Consider the following 13,831-nt stretch of genomic DNA (forward strand, 5'->3'; position numbering starts at 1 on the left):
TAAGCTTAGGGAATTGGATCTGAAAGCTATCGTGGGACAGTGAACATGATGCTCCATGGCCTGGTTTTCACATTGTCACTTTTCAAAGTAGAACCATACTTCAAATATTTTTTCCTGTGTTTGCCTTAAAACAATTAGAATGCTTTTACAATTGCCTCTAGAAGTTCATTCAGGAAAGGATAAATAAAGTCATATTTTATGAGTGGCCTGATCTTTACGGTTATAGCTGTTCAATTCCAACTGTGAAGTCTGGTACAATCTTTGATAATTTTCTTATTTCAAATTATGAAAATTTTGCTGAAAAAGTTGGAAATGAAATATGGGGAATTACAAAGGCCCATGCTATTGAATGAAACTTAAATTCCAGCAATTGAATCTAATCAGCCATGTGTGGCCTTCAAATGGTCCCATAAAAGACTGAGTCAACAGGTATATTGCTGAATTCCTTATGCTTTTAAATTAATTTAGAAAGAGAAAATTAAGCAGACATGCAAAAAGCACATTGTTTTTCCTTAGAGGCCTCCCATGTTGATCCAGTTGTGTAGGTGTGTGGACCATACAAGGAATAGACATTAAAATGTTAGCTAGCCATGCATACATTTCTAGAAATAAGACAATAGTGCCTATTATTCACCCCAGTCTTTGAATTGCAGCAGAAATATTTGCTACATGAAAAGTAATCATTTTCAGCCTCATAAAAGTACATTTGTTAGATGCCCTCTTGTCTGTCAGATTACCTTACTGGAAAATCGTATGATGTGACATATAGTAAAATGACTATTAATTGCACTGAAAGAGACAAGGTGGGAGAGTTAATATCTTTTATTGAGCAAACTTCTGTTGGTGAAAGAGACAGAGACAGGCTTTCGAGCTCCACAGAGCTCTTCTTTAGGTCTGGGAAAAGTAATCAACCCTGCCTTAGGTAAATACGAGGTGGAACAGATCCTTAAGCTTAAGAAGGGAACATGTGTGGCAAGAAACTATTAAAAATGAAGTGGGCAATTAACACCTCTGCAGTCATAGGACAAAGGAGAGTTAGGCTTTGTTTACACTACCTCGCTTTTAGCCACGCAAATGTGCCCCTACAGCTGTGCCATTAAAAGGCAAGCAGCGCAGTTGCCGTTTGGCAGCAGGAGAAAGCTCTCCTGTCCACAAAAAACTTCCACCCTGCACGCGCAGCAGGGGCTTTGCCAGCAGGAGAGCGCTCCTGCCGGCAAAGCACTGTTCACACCGGCACTTTTCATTGGTAAAACTTTTGTGGTTCAGGGTGTGTGTGTTTTTTTTTAACACCCCTGAATGACAAAAGTTTTGCTGATGAAGTTCCAGTGTAGACAAAGCCAAGTGGGTTACAGTTTGTTGTAATGAGACATAGAACCAGTGTCTGTTGAATCCATTATTTTTGGTGTTTAGTAGAGTTCTGAATTTAAGCTCCCAGGCTTGTCTTTTGAAGGTCTTGTGCCGGTTTCCTTGGAAGACAAGGATTGAGAGGTCAGATATGCAGAGATTGTTTTGTGAAAAGTGTTCACCCACGAGTCATAGGGTGGTTTTGTCTTTTATCGTTTTTCTGTGTGAGTTCTTTCAAAAGCATAGTGATTGTTTCACCCACATAATTGTTGTTGAGGTATTTGATGCACTGGATGAAATACACCATATGTTGTGATAGGCATGCCTGAGACCCATGGGTCTTGAAAGCTGTATGGTGGGCAGTATTGATCATAATAACAGTGGAGATATGGCTGCAGGTTTAGCATTTGTTGCTATGGCAAGGCCTGGTGCCACTTTGAGTTGATGTGTCCTGGTCTATGGGGTACTTGGTTTTGATGATGAGCCTAGTGAGGTTGAGGGGTTGTTTGAAGGGCAGAAAAGGGGGTTCAGGAAATATTTATTTCAAGATGTGGACCCCATCTAGTATGGCTTGTAATTGTTTGATGATACTCCATATGGGTTATAGTATGGGGTGCTAGGTGACAACTAGGTGTGGGTGGTCAGTGGAGAGCTTACTTGTATTATCAATTTTGAGAAACATTCCACCTTTATTTTTAAAAAAGTAGAAATACATTGTTTAGGATAGTAAACTATATGTGGGCAATGAGGAATTATGGGTCCCTTGTGAACATATCTACTTGGGCCACAAGTGATAGTTCAGTAGTTGAGGGGAGAAAAAACAGATTTGGGGGCAAAATTCCTCGCTGATTTATACCCTCTGAAGTCCCAGTGATATGACTTGGGTTATGTGGTTGTACCTAAGAGCAACATTTTGTCCACTGATGTTTTGCAATAATTGACCACATCATCAGCCAGATTTTTTCCTCTCTTACACTGGTGTACCTCCAGAGTAACTCCATTTAGATGATGTTTTTCATGTGTTTACAGACATTGGATTAGATTGTGGCTTTGAGAAAGAACAGTGCAGTGGAAAGAATCCCTACAGGAATTCTGGTGGACGCAGCCAGAATTCCTTAGGTCTCTGGGGAGAGCACCCTGCAACAGGAGCTCTGCTGGAGTTTTACAAAGTGCAGTCTGCACTTTCCCCTGCAACAATTCTGCTCTACCAACTGGTGCAGATGTGAGTGGGTCATGGCCCTGCCCTCACTCACTTGCTCCCTATTCCTAGTGGCAGCAATTTCAGGCCTTGTCTATACCAGGCAAATGCACTATGTTAACTAACATGTTTTAATTAGCAGAATGTTAAACATAACTTGAATCATGAGTAGCTAACACAGTTGTTTTTGTCCACACTCAGGCAAAATTATGTTTAACATAGTGCTAGTTAAAATGCATGTGTTAACACATTTTCAAACATGATAAAGGCTTTACACTTGCATAATGATTGGTCTCCTCACTATGACTGTGTCAGAAAAGGGAGGAAAGGCTTCTTGTGTTCTTGTCCCTCACACACCAGTTCAGACCCAGCCATAGTCTGGCCTAACAGCTAATTAATTGTCACAACACCCTCTGAGGTAGAATAGTTAATATTAGTTTTACAGATGAGGAAACTGAGGTAAAAAGTTTGTGACTTACAAAGACCACAGAGGAAATCATGGTTGAGATAGGATTAGAACTCAGGAGTACTCAAATAACTAAACATGCTTTCTTTATGAATTTATATTCTTTTCTAAGAATTTAGGCCAGAATTTGCAAAAATGACCTCTAATTTAGTATATCTCCGTTGTTAGGTTCCCAACCAGAAATGCCCAATCCTGATTTTTCAGAAGTACTGAGCAGCCACACTCCTTCTGAACTCAATGATCTATCATCAGTCCTCTATAATCCTTACTCCCAATAAGTAATATCTTACACCACAAATATTCCTGTCAAGGCCAAGGGGATCACTTACAGAGTAAGGCCCAAATTCAGAACCGCATTTGAGCACATGCTTAAAGTTCAGCACATGATAAAGACATATTCTGAACAGGGATGAACTTGAGCCTGTGCTTAAGTACTTTTCTGTCTCTGTGCCTGAGGTATTTCTCAACATGAGTAAAGGATTCATGTGTTGGATTATTGTGATCTTGGAGGGAAAATAATGATTTATCATATAACCTATATTAATTGCACTGACATTTATGACACTATTTTATCTTCACCATTTCAAAGTTGTTTTGAAATTCTTATTTGATAACTAGGAAGCGGAAAAGAAAATGAAAGAAGTACAGGAAGACTAGTGTAAGAAAATATATAAAGAAAAGAAGAGAGAGAAAAAGAAGAGCCTGAAAAAGACACAGATTTCATCATCAAACATGAACTCTAATGGAACAAAAATAGTGACACCCTAGTTATAGTCACCAGACTGTCTTAAGTATGAGAAGTACACCATTCAATAATGCACTCTTTTAACTAAATACGTGTGGTACATTACCATTTTGAAATGAATGATCATACTTTCTGACGTACATAGAGAAATAGTTTTAATTTAGGTCTGCTCTGAAAATTCAATCCATACTACTCCCTAGCTACTTAAAAAAAAAAAAATTGAATTGATTTCTTGTTGTTTTAAACAGGTCAGTTACGCATTTCCTTGATTGATAAAGCCACCAGGCACTTTTAACATAGACAATATGCTTAGGAAAAAGGGAAATAGAAGAAACTGTTGATAAAAGCCTTTCAGCACAGTATTTTGTAAATGTGTTAGTTCTTGACCCTAATTTTGGTTGAATAATTATATAGTACAATGCTGACATATTTAATTTATAATGAAGGCTGTTGTTTCAGCATCAGTATCATTGCTTTCTGTATTTCTGTTTATGTACATGCTGGGTAGTGCAAGTGGTGGCTAAGCCTTTAACAGTTATATCTGTCGAAGGTCCCATTGAATAAATGTTTTAGAGACTTCTCCGGTTTAAAAAAAGTAATCTTATGATAAAAAAATAATGTTCAGTATGAAAGACTGTACTGCTATATTCCCTCAGGCTGGCTTATGAGGAATTAATTTATCTTTTATATATGTTTGTACAATAGTTGTGGGGTATGAGATGCATCAAATTAGTGAAATTTCTGGAGAAATTATGACAGGTTTCAGAGGAACAGCCGTGTTAGTCTGTATTCGCAAAAAGAAAAGGAGTACTTGTGGCACCTTAGAGACTAAATAAATTGGTTAGTCTCTAAGGTGCCACAAGTACTCCTTTTCTTTTTGGAGAAATTATGTTTACAATCTTCAATGAAAGGTTAAATCTTACTTTGAAGTGTTTTTGGATGTTATAGACTCTTTTATTGCTGTTGCATATCCGGTTGCCAGTACTTCCATAAAACACATTTGTTTTGAAGAGATTTACTTCATTTATTTTTAAATGTCACATTCCCAGTTCCTGCCCAACAACACAATTTGGCCAACCTCTTATTTTTCAGGCTCTTGTTCATTTTCAAAAGTGAAGTGTTATGAGCAATCCATAATGTACTCTTATTACTTTTGATATTTGGATTGCCTAGTGAAGAAATTAAACTTCTGAAATGCTCAGCCATAATCTGGAGTGCAACTGAACTGCAGAAAGCAGAGGTCAGCAGTGTAGGTGCAGAGGTAGCTTAAAACTCACCTTTGTGCTTCCCTAATCCTGCTGTTGCTTTGTGCAGGTCTGGTCTCCATAAACCATGTTAAAGCAACTGCAGGGCTGCACTAACTTTGACAGGCAGAAAAGGGCCACAAGAGGAAAAATACAGCAAGGACTGGTATAGAGCAGGAGCATTCTGGACATATCCCCTTTCCCTCTGGTCATTTTCTCTTTTTCTTACTTAGGCAGCAATAGTGAAGAGAGTAGCATAAGAGCCCCTACATCAACTGTATGACATTGGAGAATCAACTTTATGCTGCGGTAATCCTCCCTGAGTGAGTTTGACCACCTTTAGGGCTAGATACTGCTGTAGTGAGATGCAAAGAGGCTGTTCCTTAGGACAGGATCTTGTCCACAGGATCTAATTTTGAAAAGAGCTTACTCTCCATGAACAGTGTTTACTTAGCAATGTTAGTTAATAAATGAGCAATGCTGTGACAGTTCTCAGGGTATCTAGGGCTGTGAGTCACCTAGTTAGACCCTTGTCTCCACTGTGAGGGAATCTTGCTTGTGGTTAACTGGTGTCAGTTCCCTGACACCACCTCCCTATTAGCCACCCAAGCACTCTCCTCTGGAGAATGCTAGCCCTTCTTTTGCCTTGCAGATTAACAATAGTTGCACCCCACTCTTTGAATCCTTTTGAAGTGTTACCCCTGTGATGTTCAGCCTCTTAGTCATTGAGCACTCACAAAAATACCAGGTCTGTTGTCCCCCCAGAAACAATGTACACACCAGCTTGTATGATTCAACTTACGATCAGCACCTCACTTAATATCATAGCATTAAGATTAATTATCATGAAAACTAGAATCAGTTTATCAAAGATTCAAGTGATAGTAAGAATATTGGAAACAAATGGTTACATATAAAACAAAATCATAACACACTTTCTAGAAACTAAACTTAACAGGTTAACCTCCTCTCTAAAGATGTTTATCTCATCCCCAAAGTCTTCTACAGCATTTCAACCAAGGTGGGCTGAGATACCATTTTCACAAATGTAAATGCACTGTCCATTTACTTCCTAGGTGCAGGAAGATGGGATGTCTTCTTTCATTCATAGATATACCCCAAAGCTTATTGTCTTTGCACACAGCCAGAATAACCACCTGTGATTTGTTTTTCCTATGTGCTCCTTCCTTGTTGACTTCACATCTCTTAGTTATCTTCTGACTTCATATGTAAAGAGCATCCAGTGTGTTAGTTTACAATGCTTAATTTACATTCTGACAGAGAGACACATTTCTTACCTCCTGTTTGGAGGAAATCCTGTTTTTCATCCTTGCCTTGATATAGACATTAAAGCCATATTATCAGTATATAAACATAACTCCTCATATACTAATAACCAGTTTCAGAATAGCAGCCGTGTTAGTTGGTATCTGCAAAAAACGAACAGGAGTACTTGTGGCACCTTAGAAACAAATTTATTTGAGCATAAGCTTTCATGGGCTACAGCTTCAAGTTGAAAAGTATGCCTTTCATAGCACTTATAGAGCGTCTACCTTATGTACTAAGTATGATGTACTGTGTTTTGTGACTAAAACTGTGCAACAACCCATTGTAGTATTATTGTGGGCATGTTATTGCTTGTATTGTTATTTGGTTTAGGTCATGTTACTGTTGTTGTAAAGGACGTAATAATAATAATACTTTCCATGTCCACACTAACCCTGCATTGTCATTGTATCCAATTAAAACCCCTAAGGTTGAAGTATTTGATGCAGAGTTTGAAATACAAAATTTAATGAAAATGGAAGTTTAAAATTGATAGTTGCGCTGGAAGCACAAAAGGGGGGAGGGTGGAAGTAGATAAAGGGAATTTGGATGCAGGCCTCTGAAATGAGCAGGAGTCAGGCTAACTCTAGCTTTAATAACACGAGATTTGTAAAGCGGGGATAGTGCGAAGCGAGTGGAAAACAACTGTGAAAGAGACTGTTGTGACCTTGTATTAGATAAGAATAAAATGCAGACTATAAGAGAAATGGTAAGAAAAATAAGGTATCATGAAGGAATATGTATAAATATGCAGTTGTTGCTTATTATTGTCTGTAATAAAGGTATAAATACTTGCTCAAATTGTTTATCTGAGAGACACCTGCCTAGGTGGGGGAAACCCTGTGTCCTAGTGCACTCTCTCCCTCTGTGCAATTGCTAGAGATAATAAACCGTATCTGACTTGCTGCACCCTACCTGAGAAGAGAACTGTGTTTTTCTCCAACAAAACATAACTCCTCATACACCAATAACCAGTTTCAGAGTAGCAGTTGTGTTAGTCTGTATCTGCAAAAAAAGAACAGGAAGACTTGTGGCACTGTAGAGATTAACAAATTTGAGCAAAAGCTTTCATGGGCTACAGCCCACTTCATCGGATGCATAGAATGGAACATATAGTAAGAAGATATATACATATACAGAGAACATGAAAAGGTGGAGTAAGAGGCTAATTTAATTAAGATGAGCTATTATCAGCAGGAGAAAAAAAAACTTTTGTAGTGATAATCGAGATGTGATAACCAGTATGACTCCAGCTTTTATTTAAGACCTCAAATGACATTCTTTGAGGAACCAGATTGTACATACCAGAATCAAGATATTTCTGTATCCCCTGCTTACCAGTTGGCATTAACAGGTTCTTGGGTCACAAATGCCTCAGCATGTTGTTGTCTCAGGTTGTATTGATGGAGCCCGCAGAGGGAAGTGTAGTATTACTGGGATGCAAAGACAGTATGTAGACTCTTCAGGGTGTGGGAGCTGACAGTGGAAGGAGGCAGCTGGTTTTAGGTTAGACTGAAAGAGTGATCTGAGTTAAGATGGTCTGTATATATGTTAACTGTATCTAATAAAGACTATTGTTAAGTTATTAGCAATGAATTATTAGGACTAGTGGATTACTTGAATATAAACCAAGAAAATAAACATTTCAAAAAATTAAAAGTCTTTAGAGTTTGCAGGTACCAAGTCAGTGGAAGTTGAGGACATGGAGGCACTCATGCCCAGATCATAGAAGGTATTTGGCACTTAACGTGCCTTGAAATCAATGGGAATCGGCACCTAACTAACTTTTGAGGATTAGGACCTTAGAACCTTACACCAGTGGTTCTCAAACTAGGGCCGCTGCTTGTTCAGCAAGCAGGCTGGTTTGTTTTCCTGCCACGTCCGCAAGTTTGGCTGATCGCGGCTCCCACTGGCCGCGGTTTGCCACTCCAGGCCAATGGGGGCTGCAGGAAGGGTGGCCAGTGCATCCCTCGGCCCACGCCGCTTCCCACAGCCCCCATGGGCCTGGAGCAGCGAACCGTGGCCAGTGGGAGCCGCGATCAGCCAAACTTGCGGACGTGGCAGGAAAACAAACCCCCCTGGCCCACCAGGGGCTTTCCCTGAACAAGCAGCGGCCCTAGTTTGAGAACCACTGCCTTACATGATCAGGCCATTACTGAGCATTGCCTGTAATATATAAACAGGAGAAAAACTTCTTCTTTCACACTGTTTGGTAGTCTTATCAATTTAAATCCTCTGAAGGAGAGGGGAATTAGCAAAATGGTCAATCATATGTCTCCTTTCATAATCAGCTTAGTATATACTCTCATAACTAGATATCTGTCTAAAAGATGCGCTATAGCTCCAATAGGCCTTTTCGTTTGGAATATGGCCAGGTTCAATCATCACTGGGATTCGCAGTCTATTACCATTAATTTTTTAAGTTCTCAGCCATTTCAACTTTGCAAATTATACCCAAGTGACAGCACAGGCTTTCAGCTATAGTAAGGCATATATCTATGCCATGCCAAGAGTCCTAAACGATTGTAATGTCAGCAGCAACTCAATCAATCACCATCCTTACTCTACAGCTAATTTGCATGCAACAATTTCATTGCTTATATGAGGGAGACTACACAGATGGTGGATTACTTGGCCCAACTGCCACAGCTCTTCAAAACTGCCCACACAACAACACACACAATAACTGTAAACACACTCAGCCCCTTTCTGCAGCACCCAGACCCCTCCTTCACCATCTACACAAATCTTCCAGGAGTGCCACTCTGAAGCCTAGAATATCTGTTGAGTCAGTGTGAAGTGACAGAAACAGCTACAAACATGGCTGAGAGCTCTTTTTGTTCAGAGCATCACAAGGGTCAATTGTCATGGGGCCCTGTGACAACCAGATGAAATGTTGGATCCAAAGGTTCTGTGGTGGCTGGAATGTGACAGTTGATCAGAGAAGGTGGGAATAGCAGCAATGTGGGGTAACAGATGATTGTGCCACCAGCCCAAGGGCAGCTCTGTACACAAACTTTGGGAGACATGTACAGAGAGCAACATTGCTCACTACAAGCCAGTGCATGGAAACAAGAGCCCCTATTTTCAGCTTTTTTACACACATGACTCCACAATTTCCACCCACACGACAGCACCAGCTTTCAGCTACTAATTACTTATGTGGAACGATTTCTCATCAGCATCTGTGATTGTCTGTTTCCCCCTCTGAAAAATGGGACATTACTTACACAGCCTCAGAAAGTGCTCTGTGACAGGTTCCATGCACCGAACTAGGGAGCCCCCGTTGGCCCAGTGCAGAGTTGGTGCACCCAGTCACTTGGTAAATAGTCCATAGTCTCTGGATGGGTAAAACAGACAAACCATCTGAGGCCCTGGAGCCCCTTGGCTAGGCAAAACAAACAAGCAGTCTTGTTGCCCTGCAGCCTCTGGGCTGGGGCAAAGCAGACAAACCATCTTATGGCCCTGCAGCCTCTGGGCTGGGGCAGGCAGTTACACTGGAGAATTAGCCTCCTAGGAGGAGCAATGCAGTAAACAGACTACAACCCCTGGGCAGGCAAAGCAGACAGTCTACAGCCTAGCAGGCTCCAGGCTGGGGCAGGTAGTTGCACTGAGGAGTTAGCCTTCTGGACAGGGCAAGATATCAGACTATGACCCCTGGCTGGGGAAAACAAACCAGCAAACTATAGGCCTTACTTCCCTCTGTATTGGGACATAGAACAGGCAGTAGCTTCCTCAGCAGGAGGTGGCTGGGCTTCCCTGGCAGTCTCCACCATCAGCAAGTCATCTGGAGAGTAGTTTGGGTCTTCAGGCACTACCTCCAGGAGCATCACAGGAGTCAGCAAGGTACATCCTTGCTCTTCTATCACCTACCCCAACACACGTGGGCTGCCTTCTTTTATGTGGCATCTCCATCTGGAGCATGTGCAGCAGGGGAAGAGGGGTGTGGTCGCCTGGGCCCACAATGATTGGTCCGCCCTCAGCAGCCCAGTGCGCGGTTGGTGCACCCTGTCACATGACCCTTAGGTAAAAGATGCTTTTGATGCAAAGTATTAACTAATATTGTTTTATTATTCTCCTCCCCATTCCCCAGAAGTAATCCTTTAGTAACTCAAGTATGGTAACATGTCCTTGCCCAGTAAGAACAGGGCTGGCTCTTGGCTTTGTGAGACCCTATTCAAAATAATACAGTACCCTCCTCACTTATAAGCAAATTCCCTTACATCTCTCTCTATGTGCCCATAACATCTCTCCAGCTACTTCTTGCTTGTTCCCTCCAGTGGTTGCAGTCCTCCCGTCTTTTTGTGAGGCTCTGTGGCCTCTGGCTACCATTGTATGTGGACTGGAAAACCCAGAGGTGGAGCCAAATACAACTTGCTAAGCAGAGGAAGAACAGGAAATTAAATCTCTGCCATGGTCAGAAGTCACGCAGGACTCCTAAATGGTAACCAGAAATGGCTCTCTGGCTTCTGAGCAGGTTGTGTGCATGTGGCCCCAAATTAAACATCATGTTTGGGGTGGGGGTGGGGAGATGCAGCTGCAGATATGGGACAAGAATACCAACTGCCACTGATTTAAATGAAGGTAGATTCTGCCACCTTTACAGTGAGCAGTTCCTCTGATGTAGGCTACTCATAAAATAAGATACTACTCAATGTGATAAAAGGGTACAGCATCTGGCCCAATGAGAGAAGAATTAGACCCAAGCTAATATTTTGAGGTGGGGGTGGGGTGGGGAAGGTACTGAAAAAAAGCTGCTGAAAAGTAATGATTACAGAATAATGATGTATCACGGCTTTGTTTATATGAGACACACACTGAAACTCCTAATCCTTTCATTCATCTATACTTAAGGTTTTTTATTTGTAGTATTTGAGTTGTTAATCTGTTTTTGCTCTGGAGCTGAGCACTAAAAGGACTCAGTTCATCCATACAGCTCGGTAAAGCATGCCACACACAGGCATGCAGGAGTGAATCATCTTTCCAGTTAGCCTGCTGAATGCCAGATAGTTTTAATAGTCCTTTTGCCCACAATGAGCAGGACCAGTCATACCAAACATCTAGGTGTAGCCTTGGAAAAATAATGAGGTTCGTGAGGCTGGATCCATGGCATAAACAAAGCTATCATAAAACAAAGGACAGTTATTAAAGTTAATACTTCCTGGGAGACCTGAAGATATCATACAATATCATTAACTCTATTAAAGCTATTTTTTGAGGACTCATGAATATACTGCTAAAATACATGGGGACATAGGGACCTGATTCTCATTTCCCTGCTCCGTTGCTTTGGTGCTGCACAGGGTATCAAGTTGGTGTAAGTTGTGCTGATGCAAGTTGCTTCTTACACTTGTGCAGCACATCTATCCTAGGGGTCTGTACCAGTCGAGTTATGTTACATTGGTGCAAAGAAGGCAGGGTAGGCAGGCCTCGGGTTACTTTACCTTACCAACTTTTATTCTCAAGGCACTTGTTTTATTTGTCCTGTGAAAAGTTAGCATGTGCATACACTGGTGATTTGTATATCCTAAACTAACAACTCATGAACCAAAACCCCAGAACTAGAGCCTCTCCCTCACCTCCTCCCCAAGACAAGAGGAATGTTCAGATCTGGATCCAAACTTTGCAGGTTAGACCTATGTATACTACAGTGTTAATGAAAAAATCCCACAGAGTAATTCTTTCATACTCTCAAACAATAGCACACCAACTCTTGTCTCCATGTCCATCACGTGATGACACTGCATGTCCGCTAATAGGTAAACTTATACTGTCCTACTGCAGTTGTTATAGAAAAAAGGTTTCAGAGTAACAGCCGTGTTAGTCTGTATTCGCAAAAAGAAAAGGAGGACTTGTGGCACCTTAGAGACTAACCAATTTATTAGAGCATAAGCTTTCGTGAGCTACAGCTCACTTCTTCAGATGCATATCGTGGAAACTGCAGCAGGCTTTATATATACACAGAGAATATGAAACAATACCTATTCCCACCCCACTGTCCTGCTGGTAATAGCTTATCTAAAGTGATTTCCAGCACAAATCCAGGTTTTCTCACCCTCCACCCCCCCACACAAATTCACTCTCCTGCTGGTGATAGCCCATCCAAAGTGATAACTCTTTACACAATGTGCATGACAATTAAGCTGGGCTATTTCCTGCATAAATCCAGGTTCTCACATCCCCCCCACCCCCATACACACACAAACTCACTCTCCTGCTGGTAATAGCTCATCCAAACTGACCACTCTTCAAGTTAAAATCCAAGTTAAACCAGAACATCTGGGGGGGGGGGGGTAGGAAAAAACAAGAGGAAACAGGCTACCTTGCATAATGACTTAGCCACTCCAAGTCTCTATTTAAGCCTAAATTAATAGTATCCAATTTGCAAATGAATTCCAATTCAGCAGTTTCTCGCTGGAGTCTGGATTTGAAGTTTTTTTGTTTTAAGATAGCGACCTTCATGTCTGTGATCGCGTGACCAGAGAGATTGAAGTGTTCTCCGACTGGTTTATGAATGTTATAATTCTTGACATCTGATTTGTGTCCATTTATTCTTTTACGTAGAGACTGTCCAGTTTGACCAATGTACATGGCAGAGGGGCATTGCTGGCACATGATGGCATATATCACATTGGTGGATGTGCAGGTGAACGAGCCTCTGATAGTGTGGCTGATGTTATTAGGCCCTGTGATGGTGTCCCCTGAATAGATATGTGGGCACAGTTGGCAACGGGCTTTGTTGCAAGGATAAGTTCCTGGGTTAGTGGTTCTGTTGTGTGGTATGTGGTTGTTGGTGAGTATTTGCTTCAGGTTGCGGGGCTGTCTGTAGGCAAGGACTGGCCTGTCTCCCAAGATTTGTGAGAGTGTTGGGTCATCCTTTAGGATAGGTTGTAGATCCTTAATAATGCGTTGGAGGGGTTTTAGTTGGGGGCTGAAGGTGACGGCTAGTGGCGTTCTGTTATTTTCTTTGTTAGGCCTGTCCTGTAGTAGGTAACTTCTGGGAACTCTTCTGGCTCTATCAATCTGTTTCTTTACTTCTGCAGGTGGGTATTGTAGTTGTAAGAAAGCTTGACAGAGATCTTGTAGGTGTTTGTCTCTGTCTGAGGGGTTGGAGCAAATGCGGTTGTATCGCAGAGCTTGGCTGTAGACGATGGATCGTGTGGTGTGGTCAGGGTGAAAGCTGGAGGCATGCAGGTAGGAATAGCGGTCAGTAGGTTTCCGGTATAGGGTGGTGTTTATGTGACCATTGTTTATTAGCACTGTAGTGTCCAGGAAGTGGATCTCTTGTGTGGACTGGACCAGGCTGAGGTTGGTGGTGGGATGGAAATTGTTGAAATCATGGTGGAATTCCTCAAGGGCTTCTTTTCCATGGGTCCAGATGATGAAGATGTCATCAATATAGCGCAAGTAGAGTAGGGGCTTTAGGGGACGAGAGCTGAGGAAGCGTTGTTCTAAATCAGCCATAAAAATGTTGGCATACTGTGGGGCCATGCGGGTACCCATAGCAG

Source organism: Lepidochelys kempii, chromosome 8 (genome assembly GCF_965140265.1).
Source record: "Lepidochelys kempii isolate rLepKem1 chromosome 8, rLepKem1.hap2, whole genome shotgun sequence".
In the NCBI taxonomy this organism is placed as follows: Eukaryota; Metazoa; Chordata; order Testudines; family Cheloniidae; genus Lepidochelys; species Lepidochelys kempii.